Below are 19,779 nucleotides of genomic sequence, written 5' to 3'. Positions count from 1 at the left end.
GAAAGTGTAACTCACACACACATTGACAGAGCTGTTTTATCAGTCGCAGGATCTGACTTGAACATTTACATATTCTACAAACTCACACATCCTGAAATACACACTGGAGCCCTAGGCATTTGTTTGAAATAGATTAATTTCTTAAGCGATGACTGAAATATTTACACAGTGACAATATATTCATGTCACCTAAACAATGCACCTGGTAAGCTGTAATATGCAACAGCATGGCTGTGGCTTTCACAGAATGTTCCCTCAATAAAGCTTGCTTTTGTGATGTTTAATTCAAATTCAATACAGTGGCCTGAGAGTTTTTAATTAATCGGTGAAAGTAAAGTCAGATGCTGAAGTGTTACTCTGACAGTAGGTAACATAAAAAGAACAGCAAACGAATATAATTAGATTACATTTCAAAGAGCTTTCTGCTAGAGTTGAGAAAATAATATTCTTAATGAATTTGTGCTCAGGTGTGTGTGTGTGTGTGTTTCTTAATATAGATATATAATGTTTGCCCTGTTTATATTCAGCGGGTTGTCGGTGGGTTTACCCTCCACAGCATCCCTGACCCTAGCTCATCGTCTCTCATTGTCGCTTCTTTTGCCCTCCCTTTCTCTCCCATTTTCCAGCTACTCCCTCCTTCTCTGTCTCTCTCTCTCTCTTTTGGTCTTCCTCTGCAATTTATTGCACGGGCCAGGCAGACAGCAGAGAAACCTCCCTGTATGGAACGATCTGTCATCTCAACATTATCAGCCAAACACACCGCCTTCCATATTGTGCTACAAGGGCTTGGGCAAATTGCTATTTTTATGGGACATGATAAAGGAAATGCTACCTTATGTTCACATTTTTTACTGCCCGATGTTAGAGCAGGACATGCCATGATTCACTATATTGGAAACTAGTTTGTGTAGTGTGTGTGTGTGTGTGTGTGTGTGTGGCTGGGTGGTTGAAATAGAGAAGATGAACATGAATATTGTAGTCAAATTGGCAAGCATTAGACAGTTCTACAGGGGTTTGATTCAAGGGATTCTCAAGTCATGTCAGTCAGAACACCAAGGAGGCACACGAGTCTTGCACGGTTGGTTTTAATTAGAGAAGAAATCAAGACTGATAGATTAATCTCAGTTGCAAATGGCAACACTACTGTAAATGGGATGTGTTTAATCTCAGTTTTAGAGAGATCACACCCATATAAATTAATTCTTATCTATTTATGTCAACTACTTGTTTTCATAAATCAAGTAGTACAAAAGTTACAAAGGGTAAAAGGGCAAAATAAAATCACAATTTGAGAGAGGGGAAAAACACAAATTTCAAGGTAAAAGGCAAACCTATTACCATGTTCTGTGGGTAAGATGCGAGCATGTTGACGTCATCTGTCTGCTCTTTTTCCTCCTTTCTTCTCTCTTCTGCTCTCCTGTCTTTTCCTCTCCTTCAATCCTTCTCTCCCCAAGCCCTCGGCATGCCTGACAGCCGGCGCTGCACCAAACTGACAGGCCCTCAAACCGTGGCCAAGAAAGCGAGCATTAATTAAGTCATTGCCGGACTGTAATTTCCTTGAGAAGTAAAAAAATTTCCTCACACGCGAAAAGGTTACCAAGACCTTTTCTGTGTCAAAATTACCATGCGTCATGAATATTAATGCGCTTAATGAAGACAACCTTTGGTTCATCAAGAATGTTCCAGTAGCAGGTGCCAAGCTGATAAACTCACTCGGTGAAGGCTGTTTTTTTTTTTTTTCTTCACTTTTTCTTCTTTTTTCAATTTTGTGTCAGATCCTTAGAGAGTCAGTTATTTAAATCAACATCTTCGTCTCCGAATTTACTGGCTCACATGAAAAAACACACACACACATCTGAACACCTTTTCTTCTTTTTCACTTCTCCTTGTGTATGTACGTCTCTCAAGCCTGCTGACTTTGGTCGTCAGATTTCCAAATGAAATATTGGTTTTAAATGTTTATCTCTCAATCTGTGTGAGGGAATGAAAAGTGTTTTCACACATTCGCTCTCCCATTGTCAGGTAACTCACAGTTAAAATAAATGTTATGTTCTTGCAGCTGCATAAGTTCAGCCAAGCCTGTTGGCGTGCCTATATTCGACATGTTTTAGATGAGCTTTTCGCTGGCTGTAAGAAATCTTTAGTGAATGTTTAAATATTTTAAAATGCCGATGAGAGTTATTACACGTTCATGGTTTCTAGCATGTTGTAAACTTTTGGGGATTTTTACTGTTTGAACCAGGTATGCTCATATGGCTTTCTCACTTCTGTTTTTAGTGGAAAGCTACACTGAATGTTGAGGATAGCCAGTGTTACCAAAAGATACCTGTTTGACTTTAAACCCACTTTTCTATCAAGTTGTGGTGTATGTGAGCCTAATAATTAATGGGAAAATATGAGTCTGGTACTAAGTGGTTAAAAACATCTAGGTTGTTGGGGCTGTTATTGTAACTGAACTTGTTACCATTGAATAATGTAGAATATTTACCTTTGGAAGTTTTAATTTTCTACTAATCCTTTTTTTTTTTTTTTAAACGTCCACATCTTTAAGGACACACCTATCAGCAGTTCTGGCTTTCATGAATTCATTTCATGAATTCCTGTTTTTTGTAGCAAAAACTCCCACATCTTTGTTCCTGCACAGCAACTTTGTCTCTCCTGAGTTAAATGGTGACAGATTGGAGAGTGTGATGGGCTCTCATGAGGGTCACATGAATTGTTGGATCTATGTTCAGCAATTAATGATTAAGAGAAGAAGCAGATTTTCATGTATTGTATTGAAGATGAGCACTGTCACTGTCTTCTCTTCATACCCTCAGATATACATATTATTAGAATCATCCACCGAAGAGTAGTGACTTGTGGGCTACAGCAGTTGCATCACCACACTCACATTCACTTACAATTTTTCCTTACTGATTTGGAAAATACTACTAATTGGTAAATAGAGATGGTTTTACTGCATCTCACTGAGTGAGAACAAGTCACCCCGTTTCATCCACAGAGCGTTTGAGCTCTATGGACGAGCTGCCCCTGTGTGCTCCTCATCTTCTCCTCCGCCTCTTCCACGTCCTGCACTGCCGCCGCCTATTATTTCCGTAGTATAATTGAGATGCAGAAACATTGACAGAACTCATTTACTGCGATGGAGAACTGTGTAATGTGGAAGGGAACACAGATTATTACATCAACCTGCACACACAGACACACAAAGACAGGCAGACACACACAATTGTAAAAGAGAACATAATTTGGGACCATGTTTGAGGAGCCTCTTCAATTGTTCTGCTAGGATTTGCACTTGTGGTCTCATGCAGCCAGGGACAGAGGTGAACATAGTTGATAACATGTTGGGTGATGGCTTGCTGAATTATTGAAGCTTTGTGAGTGCGTGTACAGACGTTTACTATGGGACTAGCACGTCAGTATATTTGTGAGTGACTGACTATCCAAGCTTCTCTATTGGCTGGTGCTTTCATTACACCTACAAATCATGTCCTCAGCTGAAGACATACCAAAAAGTAAAAATCTTAAAGAGTGATTTCACTCAAAGTACAAAGGAATCTCTTGAATCTTCCTTTTGTGTCTTTGTAACATCACCATTCCTATTCTTCTTGCATCAGGATGACAAAGAAGGTGGTTCATCCTCTTGAGACAAAGGAGCTCACTCATACACATGGACACCCTCTCACATATACACACACATGCACAAGAGCACTGAGGTCTGCTGTCATACACCTCTCATTAATTCCTACCTGTCAGCCAGCTCCCCCTACCGTATCGGCCCCCCAAAAGGTGACAGCTTTCCAATGACTGACAAAGGCTCTTTAGGTGATACAGAAGATCCCTAGCAACCGCTGGCTTCTGTAAAGTGCCCCTCAAATGTCACTTTTGCTGCTCCAAGATGTACGCACACACACGCCCACACACAGTATTTTTAAAACAGGCATGCTCTCAAGTCTTCAACCATCTTTGACATCCAGAGGCCATGAATGTCACAGAGGCCTCAGCTCTTAAAGCTTTTAACATCCGAGAGAGATGGCGTTATTTGACAGTGCTATTGGTGGATGCTATTGTTGCGTGTCGTTTTGCCCCCGAGTGGATTGTATTTGCTTGTTTTTGTTTTTTGTGTGTGTGTGTGGTTTTTTTTTTTTTTTTTTTGCGAAACCAAACTTTCCCTCTGTGTCCATTGAGCTGTCAGGCATTGAGTGGCAACAGCGGGCAATATTGGTGTTGGCTTGTACTGGTTGGGATGGGGTCAAGTACACAGAAATATTGGCTTCTTGTATTGACGTCATTCAGCTGTCAATGTCAGTTCCATAGCGCAAATGTAGAGAATGCATGTGTGCAAGAGAGACAGAGGGAGGATTAGTTCGGGAGAGAGACTGAGCTTATCAAATTAACAAGTATTACACACTGAGACTCAAATGAAAATCACAACAGGATGCAAATACCCAGAGAACAATAGTCTTTGGTTTGTCCGTGTACAAAGAGTCAACAAAACTACACGGATGGATGGTTTTGCAAATGGAAAGGTGCTGCTGTGTAAGTCAGAGCGTGGAGTGCTTACTGACTGCACTGGGTCAGCCCATGTTTCAGATGTTCATGCTAGTGCTGAATGGACCCAGGATGTTGACTTATTGGTGATATTTTTTATAGAAAGATAAGAAAAGAAACCTGAGCCTGTATTGAGATGAAATTAAGAATTAGGGGATACTACAGCAGGCATGTTCCATCAACCGTCGCAATTGGTAGATTGTATTGAAAAGTAATAAAACTGTGTATAGCATAGCAACGTCACCAACTTACTTGACAAATATTGAGGGTGATGTGTATATAAAAGTGGCAGTAAGCTGATAAATATCAGCACATCTTTTAATAATCACAATCATAATCACCTTGTTAGATGTTTAATGGATTTAAGAGCTTGTTAAAGAACTCAAATGAGTCTTGAGCCTGAAAGTTAACATTCCTCACGTGAAAACATCTCTGACAAAAAGATGAGACGAGCGTGTGATGTTAAGATATGAAAAAGTGCCCCAGAAACCAATTATCACAAGAAATGGAGCAAAATGATTTCACATTCTTATGCACACAGAGGATGTCATGCAGGTTTAAATTTACTCCATCAGTAAACCAGATGATTACATTCAGTAAACAACCACAATGTGATGAGGGCTCAGAGCAAATAGCCATCTCCTCCGTGCACTCAGATTGTGCATCCTACATTTGAATGCAAATTGATTAAAAGTGCAGGTAGAGATTTGTAAGACTAAGTGTAGTATATCTGCTTTATACACTGGATAGTTTTGTCTGTCATGTTGGATGCAGTCGTAAAAATAATTTAACTCTTGAAATACTAACTCCACCTTCTGTTCTATGTAACTGCTGACATTGATTGACCTACACCTATTAACTTTCTGAGGATCTTCACAACAGGTGAATAATGATAATAAGAGGCAACATTTGGATCTTTTACTTGTAATTTTTTGCACCTTTTCATTATAACATGGTTTGTCTCTTGTATCTGTCATTTGTGCTGTTTCCAAGATAATTCAAGAAAATAAATTTGAACTTTGAACCTAGTTGCAAAATTGAAGTGGAGAGTTTCGTTCAACATTCTCCAGTACTAAGGAAGATCATGCTTTAAGAATGAGGAAAATGTCTAAAATACATGGCTCAGGGCCCTCTGCAGAAATTAATTATGTAACCTATTGTAGCATACCTCAAAAGTTCATGGTGCATGAAAAACTTAATATGCATGGCCTTCACCTTTACAGGCTCATAAAATTGTAGAGTTGTGCTTAATTTTTTTTTTATAATGTGACAGAGATAATTTATTAGGACCAGCATATGTTAACAACACTCTACATGGGGGAGACTTTTAAAAGTTGGGTTTGATGTCCACTCACACACCCAACAAAAGGTCAATAATATTTTTTAATACAACTCTAATGAGTTTCATGTTCTTAGTCACCACCTTTGAATTAGGCTTGTGGATGGCAGTGGTATTAATAGGACTGTATTTTAAAAGAAATCAAAGGTTGTGTGTGTATGCGTGTGTGTATGCGTGTGTGTGTGTGTGTGTGTGTGTGTGTGTGTGTGTGTGTGTGTGTGTGTGTGGTGGGGGGGGGGGGAGGGTAGAATTCACTGTTGTAATTAAGTTTTTTTTTTTTTTCTGTAATTACAGTGCATGATTTAGAGAGACAGTGTAAGTAGAAAATACAAAGGACACTCGTTCACGTTGCAGAGACGGTAATATATTTCATAGATGTACAGGATAACTGAAATCATGTACAGTATGTTTGGCACACTGTAATAAAGCTCTCTTAGTACACTAACTCAAATGTTTTATATTTGGTAAGATACCTTCTATTTTATTTTCAAATGTTACCTGGAGATAAGCCATAAAGCTTTTTTTAACAAAATTAGTCAAAACAATACTTTTTCCTGAACTGAACATGGAAGAAAGGTGAACTGGTGACGTTTTATGCGCATGTATCAGCTAAACTGATGAAGTCAGGGCTGTGCATGTTCTCAAACCAGGGCAGGTCTGGCAGCCCTGCCTACTACTTGATTAGGCCACTCTGACAACCCAGCAGCCTGGTAAGGTCAAGCCCTACAGAGTGTCAGCAAGGTGGGATGATGATGTGTCTCTCTGATGCCGCCGTTTTTCACCTCTTGACTTTGTTGTTTTTCTCCTTTGCACCGGTGTCAACTTTTTGCCCATCTGCCGCGAACACCTCTCCCGCCAGAGCTGAACTGTGAGACTGTTAACTGTGTGTGTGCCTGCAACTACGCTGTAACAACATTTCTGATTAGATGTTTGTTGTTTACTATATTGTCAATTACTAGAATACAGTACACTCTAAAATTATACTTTTGAATTTTTCAGCTTCTACTTTCTCTACCACGTTCTGGTACAATGGAATTTGAGTGTGGCAGCTTCACTTACATGAGATTTTCAAGTTGTCAGGAAATGTTCTGGAACAAGTTCCTTCAGATTGTCTTCCCCACTCGTGTGACTGTAGACATTTACCAATTTTAAAAGGCAGCAAATGGCTTTTATCTGCATTTTTAGCATCCAAAATAGTAGTATCCAAAATACTTCTCTCAAACTGCTTATTGCATTGTTGACTTAATTTGGTACTGCATAATATATGATCTGTAGGTATCATTCACAGGTATCATCCCTTATTGTGATTCCTTGAAAGTCAGTTTTAAATAGTTTTTGAATCAGTGTGTTGTGCCACTTTTGTTCATTTAGTCCTTAAATAAGCATTGTCATGACTTTATATACGTACATCCACAACTTAGTATCAAACTAAAAGTACAAAAGTTGATATACAGTTGTTTTTATGCCTGCACAGCATCAACACTTTACATACACACACAGAATATTTACACACACTACACTTTTCTCCCAAAAACAAAGAGATGTACTCTTCTCAGGGATGATCGCAAGTGGCTTGTAGGTGACAACAGCTGCTGTGATCCGGATGTCTTGCCCTAAGCCAGATGTCCTGTGTGCTGCTGCTTCTATAGAGACGTCTCTTGCTGTTAGCATGTGATTGTGGCTATTTCAGCTGATAATGTTGCAGACATCATTGCAGAAGCTGAGGTCAGGGAATTGGCTATTCTTAGCATAACCTCAGCCATGTTTTCCATTATGTCTGAGAACAAATGAGTGTAAATCAACTCGCATCACAAAAAAAGGTCCAAACTGTATGATACCTCACACTGGTAAATCTCTGTATTTGTCAGATAATGTGACTAAGGATGACACAATAGGATGCTGCTCTGCCAGATTTCTCTTTTTCCCCGTTGTGTACTTCTGCATCAGTACCTGGGTGAATAACACAAAAAGAGGGAAGAAGCTTGTTATGTTGTGTGTGTGTGTGTGTGTGTGTGTGTGTTGTCTGTGGTGGTGTTTGTGTGTGTGTGCGTGTGCATGTAAGAAGAAGTGCATGTGTCTGTGCTCAGGTGGCAGATACCCTAGGTAAATCATTTCAGATCCATTTATTCAGAAGCCTGTGCACAGACGACACCTGCACAATGCTGCCAAAGAAGTGCCACAATGTCAGCGACTTCGTTTGCAGCTCTGACCTCTGGCTGGCGTGCATCTGAATGCATGTGTTCATGTACAACCACACACATATATGTTTATATGGACATATACTGTAGTATTAGGTAGCTCAGCCAAATGCATCTCATTCAGAGAGCGAAAAAAAACAGCAGATGAAGCTTTGCTGTCATCTGACTGTGCTATTGCTGTGTTATTTTCAGTGACTTCTGCGTTAAATCAAGCTTCACTCTCGAGGCTGAGGAGCTAATTTAATTACTCTAATGAACAAATTGATGCAAAAAGGAGGATTCTATGTTTGTTAAATAGCAAATTAATTTTTAAAACGTTTGGGATCAAATTAATGGTATTTTCAGTCTGGATGAATTTATATTATTTGATCTGACAGCTGTCTTAATGTGTGTTCAAAATGAGCTCGTTTGTGTGTGTCATTTGCACGCTGACAGTCAGTTGTGACAGTTGTAAAGTGTTCTTGAAAAAGCGCCCGACGTGGACACTCTAGGCAGCCAGACGAAAGATTTGCACGCTGTGATGTCTGTGTGTCAAATTACTTATCTCACTAAGCATATGCTGGCACTTCAGAATCATATACTTCAAACCCGGAGCCTTCAAAAGCGTCAAAACGGACTGTCTTATTCAACACATCAGTCATGTAGCCACCAGCAAAATGAGCGAGATGTCGTTTGCACTTAACAAAAAAGCTTCCAGAGACATTTAAAGACACTCTTCATGACTGTTTCAATTTGGAGAGACTGTTAATGATATCGTCTCAGCTGCCTTTTTGGTGTTTTTTTTTTTTTTTTTTTTTCCTGCAAGATACAAGTAAACGGCATAGAGTACTTAGATGTGCACTTCAGCTAAATCCTCACCAGTTATTAACATGAATCCCGAAGATAATTAGCAAATCACTGCAAACCCATTATCCAGCTGTTGCCCTGGATTTCTGGATTTTTGAAGTGAGCTGATCTTAGGGTCAATTTAACCTGCTGCTAATGACGAAATATAAAATAATGATTCTCTCTATCACATGTTTTGTGCCAATACCAGCCATCTTCTGTGTGAGCCTGAAATAACATTCTACAAGTAATATTGACCTAATGACAGAAAAAACAACAAAAAAAAATGTCATCGCCACACAACCCCCCCCCCCCCCCCCCCCCCGCTGTGCTTTCTCATGCACCGTTTCTTTTTTCTTTTTTCGTTTTAACCCTTCCTCACACCTCGACACACAGTGACACATGGATGCAAAACACCAGTCCTTGAACTACGAGCAAACATCCCACTTGGTTTGCACTGTTCCAAGTGCTAGAGAAGGCCAAAATATTTCATTGTGCTAATTGGGCAGTGACATTCCTGACGTTTGGATAAACAGTGGAAAAGAGGGAAAGCTGAGACAAATGGTGGCTAATTAAACTGGTGTGTGTACATGTGCGGGTGACAGACAGTGTGTTGCAGAGAGCGAAACCAGCTGACAAATAAATGGAGTGACGAAACACCCAGCTTGACAAATGCAACAAATACTCCTCGCAATGAAAAGTTAAGATGAAGGGGGAAAAAAAAACTACTTTCTGCCTTCTTTAAAATCCTCAACTTATCTCTAATTAGGTTCTATTTAACGCTGACTGAGAGGAAGGGAAACAGTGATTGGACACACTTTACAAGCAGTTTTAGACTTGAACTTGTATTCAGGTTAGAAGTTTTCATGCAGTTTCCTATATTGAATGATAATTTTCAATACAAAGCTGTGTAAATCTACTTTCCTTGGCCTTCACTGCTACAAGTTATCTAATAAAAACAAAGCTCACATAAAAAAAACTTATCTTAAAGGAGCAAGAAAAAGGAAGATAGAGAGTCTGTATAGGAAGCAGCTCTTAGAATGAGCTGAGGAATGGTTGAACTCCGACCCGCAGGGGACATTTGTTTTCAGAGGTAGCGTGTTGGCCCTCCATATCATCCCAGGGGAGATATCTTCCTCACCATTTCTCTGCTACACTGCAGCACCGTTTCACCTCACGTTACAGCCTCTCTCTCTCTCTCTCTCTCTCTCTCTCTCTCTGTCGGACTGACTCACACATAAGGACACACACATAAATACACACATGCGCTCACATGCAATCCCTCAAAACCTCGCCCATCCTCCGCCTCGCTATTCTCGCATTTGACCACTTGTCAGGGGATGTTTATGGGCTATTGTTTGCAGCACTGATGATCATTGTCACCGGTTGATTCCATTACACATAGCCTTCTGATGTATGGGGCCTACCCTGGCGTCCACTGATATGGGTGTCCTTGACCATTGGGGTAGACAGTGAACGGAGGGGGGGGTACAGTGGGATGGGCAGTTGGACATTTTATTTATCTTTTTATTTTTTTATTCCATATGGAAAATCTTTTGTCAAATTTTATTAAGGCAGTTGATTTGCTAGTGAGCCGAGGCAGAATTGTAGCAAAAAATAATTTCAACCTCTGTAATATACCTGTTTTTAATCTAATTTATAAAACATGAGCAACATAAAACCTGAGTAAGTGAATGCTTCTAACAAGAAGAACGACAAGATTACAGTTTTTGATTGATTGGCTGATTTATAAACATTTTTATCTCCAAAGAAAAACAGATTTTTGTGTGAGCATAAAATTGAATGTACACATGTAAAACATTCACAGAAAAAACAGTCGGAAAATAGTCTGCTTATAACCTGCAAGCCTGTTAAATTAAATATGTTTTTTTAACAGTATTTTTTAAATCTTATCTTTCAATTGACAGAACATCATTTATTTGTCATTACAAATCCCTGTTAAAGAAGAAATCTGCTCAGTGATGTGACACAGCTGTCGCGAAGATAGAAAAAACGTCTTTTTTAGTTTATGCTCGGCATTTGGATTTTAATAGCTAGCTCTTAGTCGTGGATACAAAACATGGTAACAGTCATGATCAAGGTTAAAAGAAACCTGGACTGGAGGTAGGAAACTAAAAAAAAAAAAAGCAGCTTTTACTCATCACAGTCAGGTGTTTTGTAGACTTTGTTGCTCAATAATTCTCCTCTGCTTTCTTTGTCACTTGAAGGTAAAACAGAGGAAGTGGCTGAAATCTTCTATCCTTTTTCTTAAAAGGACAGTTTCCACTTTGTAGTTGACACCACGTATGGTTTCTAATCACATGGGCGGAAGGGAAAATTATACAGCAATAAACAAAACACAGTAGTCCACGCTCACCACCCTGATGTATTCATACAAGTACAAGAACTTGGTATAAGAAAACTTATTTTAGAACAAATGAAACAATAAAATAAAGATTAACACACATTTTTGTTATTTCCACATTTTTTTGCTGAAAAAGAAAATGCAGATAAGATTGATTGAAGCAATCAATACATTTGCATGCGCATGAATAATCATAAATAATCCAGTTACCATGACTAGCCAGGCTGAGGTTATAGTTTACGTAATGCATACAGAGGTCACCTCTTTAATAAGCTGTTTTTCTCTAGGTCCCAAAGGAATGTGCTGTAACATACAGGCCAATAGGGAGAACACTGTAAAGAGTAATGCAGAGGCTTTGTTATGTCATAGAGCACCTTAATGTTAGCTATATTAATTGCAGCATTAGTTGCAGCATGAAAACTGCTATGTTGTCTTCCCAAAGCCTGTATTTCAAACACAGTACTTCACACAATCCAATCTGCATGCACTCTATTGATAAAGAGTTTAAGTGACAAGAGCGAATGAAAGATTGATGAGTAATCAAGCTTCGTTAATCAGGTTTTGCATACCCTGACTGCGACCTTAATTCATATAATATAACTGGGTTAAAGAGTAAACATGACAGTTGTAGTAATTTGTGTTGCTTTCCTCTGGTCCTAATCATGTTATCACAGTGCATGTAAACACACTGAGGGGTTGCCTCTGGTCCGGTCTCCTGCAGTGCTCAAGTGTCACAACATTATTTGAGAATTTCTCCACCATCTCATTGAATTAGTGTTTCCGACCCACTAAAACAGATAAACTTGAAAAGAATGAATTGTTCAGAAGTCACACATCACTAGCAGACAACTGCATTCACTAATGGGAGAAGATGGGCTTGGATTTCACCAGGCTGAGGCCATGATGGTAGTGTCAGTGAGGGATTGGCTTCAATGTGGGTAACGGCAGATGAAGCAGTGCCGGTAGCTAAAACATTTACAGCGGATCTAGCTATCGTAGTTTTTCACAGAGCCAGGCGTCATTGATCAGGACAATATCTGGCACAGGGGAATGTGTGGTTAAAGGCACATGCTTAACAAGCTTCTCCAGCATTTCACCAAAATTGTCACATTAAGACTTTCCATTATTATTCTGAACAAAGACTGAGTCTTTTTCTATTCCTCAGATCTGTCTTTTGTCAACCCATCCAAACTGGACAGATTACTTTTCTCAGGAAATAGCTTCCCAGATCAGACAATAAGGTTTTAAGATAGAAACAAGGCCAGACTGCCCTTTAATGTACAAATTAGCTCCATTTTGTTAAAGTGTCTTAGCAAACCATTGCTTAGTTAAACCATTTCTATAGCTGGACTCATCTGGACTGTTTTGTTCTTGTTCCTTTAAGACAATGCCAACATACTAAAAAAGCAGGAAAACCCAAGCCTCCAATAAAACTAACATTAATGGCATTGCAATATGCAAAACTATGCTAATTTTATGCATACTGTCAACCTACATAGTGGCCGCTCTTCGTTCATTTCAAAAGATATGGCTGCAATTAGACGACAGTTGATTGAAATCATTTGCGTTTTATGATTCTGTTACTTCTGAGAGCTGACAGGGTTTTGTACAATTCAGTGACAGTATATTTTCACTGCATGAGGAGATTAACTGCTATTATTGACCCTGATGCAAACCAACGGGTAATACATTTCAAACAAACTACTCAGTATCTCTGATTTGCATGTGGTATGTCATTTACCATATTCCCTGATTACCTAATGATTTATGATTTAATATAATGCATAGAGCATTTTCAAAGCAATGCGTACCATACCTTTACAGTGACTTAACATGTGTGAGACAGAGAAAAATTGAAATGATAGTTTAAGGGCTACAGGAAAAAGAGAAGTCTTATCAGTTAAGACTTGCTTTGTATGTAGGATTTTTTTTTTTTTTTTTTTTTTTTCCCTTCTCTCCTTGGAAGGCCGGGTTGCAGTTGATGAATTCTTAAGCAGATCTCGCTGATAATTGTATTTCATAACTGTCATGCGGAGAGGGACTGTCCGCTGAGAAGCTATTTGTGTCACCGCATCTCTCTCCCTCTGTCGCTCTCTTTCTTTGCAGCCTCTTCAATAAAACTCAAATCACGACAGAGATTGTTAAGTCTACCTCCAAGATTATTAAATCCAAATGGAGAATTTATGGGTGACACTTCATAACAATTAATCTGAGATGCTTGATTAATAAAGTTCGCTCACCCCACCCTCACCACCACCTCTTCTCTCTTCTCCCACCCCATCACTAAAGTTGTCCTGTCTGAGTGGGATGGAGGAGGAGGTGGGGAAAAGACGTACGGGTGGCAGGATGGTTGTCAGGGACAACATGAGTGTCATTCTTTTTGATTAATGGAGCATTGTGACCCCGCCCCTAACCTTCTTCTCTCCCAGCATGCCCACTCTCACCTCTGCAAATCCCCCCCCCAACCCCCCCAATAACAGGTAAAAATAGATGTGGGCCAAGTTATGCTCTCCATTTAGATTCAAGCTAGAGTAGAAATGATTTGATATTTAAAAGACAGGAAAGTAAGAATGGGTAGAAAGAAGGAAAATACGGAAATGAAATGCAGATAAATACAAAGAGAAAAGTGGTAAAAATATGAACAAAAGAAAATATGGGATAGAACTAAAAAAAAAATAACACAAATGGAAATAAGCAGAGAAAGACAGATGAAAGAGAAACAAGGAGAGCTAGAAAGAGAAAAGGAATGGGAGAAAGAGGAGGTGGAAAAGCAGATTTTTGGAGAATGTCACCTACCTAACCTTGTCACCATGTTGAGTCAGCTGTGATTAATTAGTTGAGTGAGACTGAGCAATTAGGTCAGGAGTTTGGGTGTGTATACTCATGTCTGTGTGTTCATGGCCAACTTTTTTCATTTTTCAATCAACATCTTTTCATTAACTAACTTATGTAAGAAATAGGTTTTTTTCCCGTTTCTTTTTTTTATATAGCCGTAGCAATTTAGAAAAATAGCTAAATAACAATAGAAGGTATAGTATTTCCAGTTTTTATTTTTAGTTTATTTCCAAAATGATTCCTTAATGGAACCAAATCCCTTAAAACCTGCTGAGATTATTGACCTACTTAATCATATACTGGCGGAAGGGGCTCCTTCTACTTAAACTAAGCAGTGCAATAAATAGTGACGGTTTCAATCATTTTTTTGGATAGTTTTGAGTGTATTAGCAATGGATTTCCAAAGTTTGTGTATTTTCTAAAACATATTTAATAGAGTAGCTGGTGCCAATCTGTACTGATCACATCAGGCATGTGTGTTTTTTTTTTTTAGTCTTGTTTCAGGCTAGTGAAAATAATGTACAATTTCAATCTTTAAAAAAAAAAAAACTATACATTTCAGACAGGCCGAGGACAAGGGGTGTCTATCTTATAGTTTTTCTAAGTCATGAACAACTTTTTGAGAGTGAATGTACAGCCAGTCAGGACATGAGCCTGACTTGCTTTTGAGTTTCCTGTCAAGTTTGAATATATGGCAAAATCCTGATGTGCGTCGTTTTCATATATTCGCAGGTTTGCTAAAGAAAACCAAGAGGGATAAAAACAAGTGTTTTTAAAGAGGACTCTGGTGAGTTGATTGCAGACATAGCTTTAGATTCATTTGAAAGTGTGTGATAAGAAATCCTTAGACAAATTCTTGAACCAGTAAAGGCTTACAAAAGATCATATTTAACAATGATGGCTATATATTTTCCTTTCTGCAATTAAAGAGTCCCTCTGTGTAATTTAATGCTTCTTTTCAAGTGTCGGGTCCCCTGAGACTTGGCCTGTAGCTATGCCATCGCTCTTGGTGATTATCATTAATGAATGTCGGCGAGGACCATCCCTCAATGTGACTAGGGAGGAAACACAAGCCCTAATTAAAGGTTCCTATTCATAAATATATGCCTCAAACTACACAAACCGACTGGTGCTGTGCACACAAGTCATTTTAATGTCAAAAAAGCACCTTTTTAAGAGCATTTTCTTCCCTTAATGTACAGCACACCAGCAGCAGTGACAAATTTTTGCAGCCAAAACCTGCAGCAAGGGACCTGTGCAATTTGAGATTCAGAGATTTACATTTAGGAGTAAAGCTGAAGATTAGGATGCTCTACTTTGACACAAAAATGATGACCGAAAAAAAACGTAACTCCTAACTGTACTCTCACTAAACATTATCTTACAGTTTTTGCACGTTGTCCTCAAGAGACGATCGCAAGGTTATAAGAAGCTTTTTCTGTTGGGAAGTCGTACTGTGTAAGGAAGCATATTCATATGTCTATAAAATGGAAATATTTAGAAAATGAAAATGTTCAACAGATTACAGGATGTCACCAAGGCAGAAAATAATCCTCATTGCTTCTGTTCTCTCATAAAAAACCCATTTTAATTGCTGCAAGTGCAGACTGACAACTGCTCTCATAATCACAAGTAGCCGTGTTGTCACATCGGTTTCGCAGACAAAGCTATTGGTAATTGTTATGTGAAGAAGATAATGTTAACATTGAGGATAATATTGAGTCTGTCTGAATGTTGTTGTTTTGTTTTGTTTTTTTCAGTGGGGCTCAAAAAAATCTTGTCGGAAAAAGCTTGGTGAGACAAACATTTGGCTGCTTCTCTTTCCTCCTTAATGGCTGAAAAATGCTAATTGGAGTGCATGTGTCAAAGAAAACAAAAGGGAAGGGAGGAGGAGAGGGAAGGAGTGTGCATGTCAGAAAGGCTGGTATTTTGAAACGTGAAATATGTCACTTTATTCAGCCGAGTTTGGAAAGGATTTTTAGTAAGGGTTTTCCAGGAAGCAGGAAATCTCGCTGTCACACTATTTGTCTCAAAGCACAGATAAAGTTTTTTGCCTGTAGTGGTATGTAATGTAGCTCATGTTTAAAAGAAAAAAAAATATTTGGGGCGGGAGGGGTGGAAGCACTGTATATATTCAGAACAGTTGTGTCATAGATCATGTAAACAAGCTGAAGTCACTTGCTTTTGGTTCGATTTTGAGCTTTCTCGCCACTATAAAATAACACCTTGAAATCCCTCTGTGACACGAATCCTTTTAGAAACTTGCATCTGTCAGTGCTGCACGCCATTTCATCACATTCTTTGTCCAAACTGACAAAATCAAAAAAAAATTCTCAGGTGGGGATTACAAACCTTTAATTGCATTGTCAGGACTACAGCAACATATCGGTTTTAAGACTACACATAGAAAAGTAAATCTCTATAAAATATCAAAACCCCTCTTTCTTTCCCACTATACTCATACTTGGCATTTTAATTATGCAGTCTTATCTGATAGATGTGGAGATATATCTCATGTCAAACTTAGAGCCTCTTCTTTATTAATTTTTTATTATATATTCTTATATTCAGGCTGTCAATGAGTGTCTGGAATCTGATAGGACCCATCATTGATTGAAGATTACTCAAGATTATGAAGAGAGGCATTATCATAAGCTGGGAGCCTTCATCGTTCCAAATGTTCACTTATTTGAATGGCACTAAGGGAAGAGATTACACTCTCTTTTATTGCTCCAAGAATAAGTTTAAAAGCCCAGCACTGTAGGAGGTCTTTACACAAGTTACATGAAAATATAAAAGAAAAGATTTGTCTAAAGTTATATCACAGATACCTGTAGAAAGACATGCTAAACACCAAAGAGCACTGACAGTAAATTTGTAGTGTGCAGTAATTGTATTTTCATGCCATAAGAGCCAAAATCTTTTAAGATCAGAGGTTTATGGCTGCAAAATAGCTCAGGCAGTTAAACAGGCTCAAATATGCAACACAGTATTCATTATTTATGAATATTAAGAGGTAGGCATTAAATACTTAAGTCATTATGATTTTTGTTGTTATACTTTGCCATCAGCGTGATGATGCAAAATATATTCTTAAACATAACTGAAAGAAAAATAAACATAATAAAACCAATAAAATCCCTAAGCATTATATTTCTGTATTAATCTGTATAGTGTTGGTTCCAAAACTTCTTTTTCAAACGCACTGAAACTGTTTTTGTAAAGCTGCATAGTTTTCGTTGTTGCATGTGTGACCGGTAAGTCACACATCATGACTTCGTCTCAAGATTTCAACAAAGCACGACCACGCAAATCAAGGCATGACTTTGGTTTTATTTATTAAACAAATAGCTCATTAGATTTGGAAAATGATTTTTCTGAATTGTTGCGTGGCATACAGAAAAAGATCCAAATACAAAATACTGGCTAGTTCAATAGGAATTCTAATTCTAAGTTCAAGAGGAAATTGTTTAAATCATAAAAGCTGACAAAAACTAAACAAACATATTATTGATATTTCTGACATACTAAAACCCAGGCAGTTATTTAATCATATATCTAAATAAGTGTGTTGTTCTTGTATATAATCCCTGATCACAAACACACAATACTATTAAAACCTGCAGTATTTACATGTCAAGAAAGTATGTTGGCGATTATTTGGTCATATGGGTCCTGGGTCCCTCACCTGATTTGACAACCTGCAACTCCTTTGCAGTATGATCCAGCAGATCTTATAAAACAGCTTCTCTTTGGATGGTCATGTCAAACCTAGGGAACAAAAGAAAGTAGAGAATAATGTATGTAAATATACATGACGACTACATGAATGTTCTCGCCTGCTGTGAGGGAGTATGTGAATGCAGAAGACAAGGAAACAGGAAGACATGTCATCGTGCTGTCACTGTGCCACAGTATGTGGAAAAGAGGCTTCATGTATGCGAGCTGGGGGGTGGTGGGAAACAGTTGTTTTTATGCTCGGCTTTTGTCATACATGCACATGTACACGAGTGGTTGCATCACAGGTAGTGTAACTACTGTAGTAAGCAATTTGGATCAGCCATGTGGCAGGCTGTTATATGTTTGACATCAGGTCATACTGTAGATTACAAAAACACCAGTATGACTTCCCAAATATGATATTCCTCATCTCGCCTGCAAGGGTTGAATTTTGTGTGTTACTTTAAGTGAATATCAGTGTAATTTGATGGAAGTGTTTCTGTAACACAAGCCCAACAGCTGATGGCATGCCTGATTTAAATGAAAATACATTAGTCATTTTGTATGTATATGCCACTTAGATGAAAGGACGGAGAACAGAAAAAGAGGACCATAAAAGTGTGACATAAAGAAAATCATACAGTGAAGAGACAATAAGAAAGTAAGTACTATTAAGGCAAAAACTTCACCATAATAAGAATAATAAGAATGTAAATTGAAGTGTGTGCTTGTGTGCAGATATTTCAGATATGCAGAGATGGTTGCTACCCTTGTCTGCTGAACTACATGTCCCCCCCTGCTGGCCCAGGATCAGATCCTGCACAAGCTTCTTTGCTGTGATTCCACTGCTGCCTCTTTCCTCCCTAAAACCTGTAACCCCAACTAACACACACACACACACACACACACATAAACACACTATATAGTTTTATTTTGACAGAAAACAGGTTTATTTCATTTTTAATGTTTTGCCCCTGACCATATTTTTTTTTCTGAAAACATTTATGTTCATGAGCAGTAAAAGTATAAAATAGTTTAAAACCATAATAAGATTTTATCCTCATTTAATTATATTTTATCTTCATTCGTTTTGAGGTGTATATATGGTTCGTTTATTGTTCTGTATCACTAAAATAGATAAATAATGTGGATATTAAAAAAAATCCCCCAAAAGACATAAAGCAGTTCACAGCTCCATCCATGATGTAATTGCAATCAACCTTTAATGTGTATGTTTTGTGGGTGACATAGTGCAGTAATAGCCTTTATGAACACAGTACTGCATTTACGTCATAGAAAAACTAATGGAGGCAGTTTACTCAATAGTCAACATCAGGATTTATAATCATGTTAAGTGAGACAGCACAGGCTTCCAAATTTCAGCACTAAAGGTTAGAGTCGTACTGTAGTCATAGTGTCAGCCTGTTAATACTGTTTATGTACATTTAATAAACTGAACCTAAACGCTCTCAGCCTGAGTAGTATATTTAAAGGTATACATGTAGTATGTTTAAAGGTACTTCAAGAGAAGTTCCAGTCATTTGTGAAGCTCAGCTCTCCTGTCTATCCGCACACTTTGGGATGGAAATATCAGTGACGTAAGTCGGCTCCATCAATCAGCGGGAAGGCCGCTTTGACGGACAGGGACAGACAGATGTTGGGGCGGTACTTCGTATTTCTTTTACCACATAATAAGCGACCTCGGACTTCTCTGCTTCGAGTATCAGTTTTTGAGATTGGAAACGGTTTAAAAACAGCGAGGACGCAGAAATCTTGAGTGCAGCTCTGCTGCTGTGCGTAATGAGGAGGGGACACTCTCGGCTGCTGTTTTTTTTTTTTTTTTCTTTTGTGTGTGTGTTTTACCTGTCAATTTGGAGGGCTAAATTCAGAAACTCACCAGAATTGATTAAACTCGGGCTGGTTCCAACCGTTCGTAGAAA

General features: G+C 38.4%; 1 long non-coding RNA gene across 1 annotated transcript in view; it reads left to right on the top strand.

Moving 5' to 3' along the window:
• Positions 1-18,636, top strand: part of LOC113126588 (uncharacterized) — a 107,734-nt gene extending 89,098 nt beyond the window's left edge. The window contains exons 2-3 of the long non-coding RNA XR_003295321.1: positions 18,421-18,500; positions 18,578-18,636. This is a non-coding gene — a long non-coding RNA (uncharacterized LOC113126588). The remainder of the gene's footprint in view (positions 1-18,420; positions 18,501-18,577) is intronic.
• The last annotated feature ends 1,143 nt before the right edge of the window (positions 18,637-19,779 follow it).

This window comes from Mastacembelus armatus, chromosome 11 (assembly GCF_900324485.2).
Source record: "Mastacembelus armatus chromosome 11, fMasArm1.2, whole genome shotgun sequence".
Lineage (NCBI taxonomy): Eukaryota > Metazoa > Chordata > Actinopteri > Synbranchiformes > Mastacembelidae > Mastacembelus > Mastacembelus armatus.
Note: the sequence above shows the minus strand (reverse complement) of the source record. Positions and strands in the feature narration are given on the sequence as shown.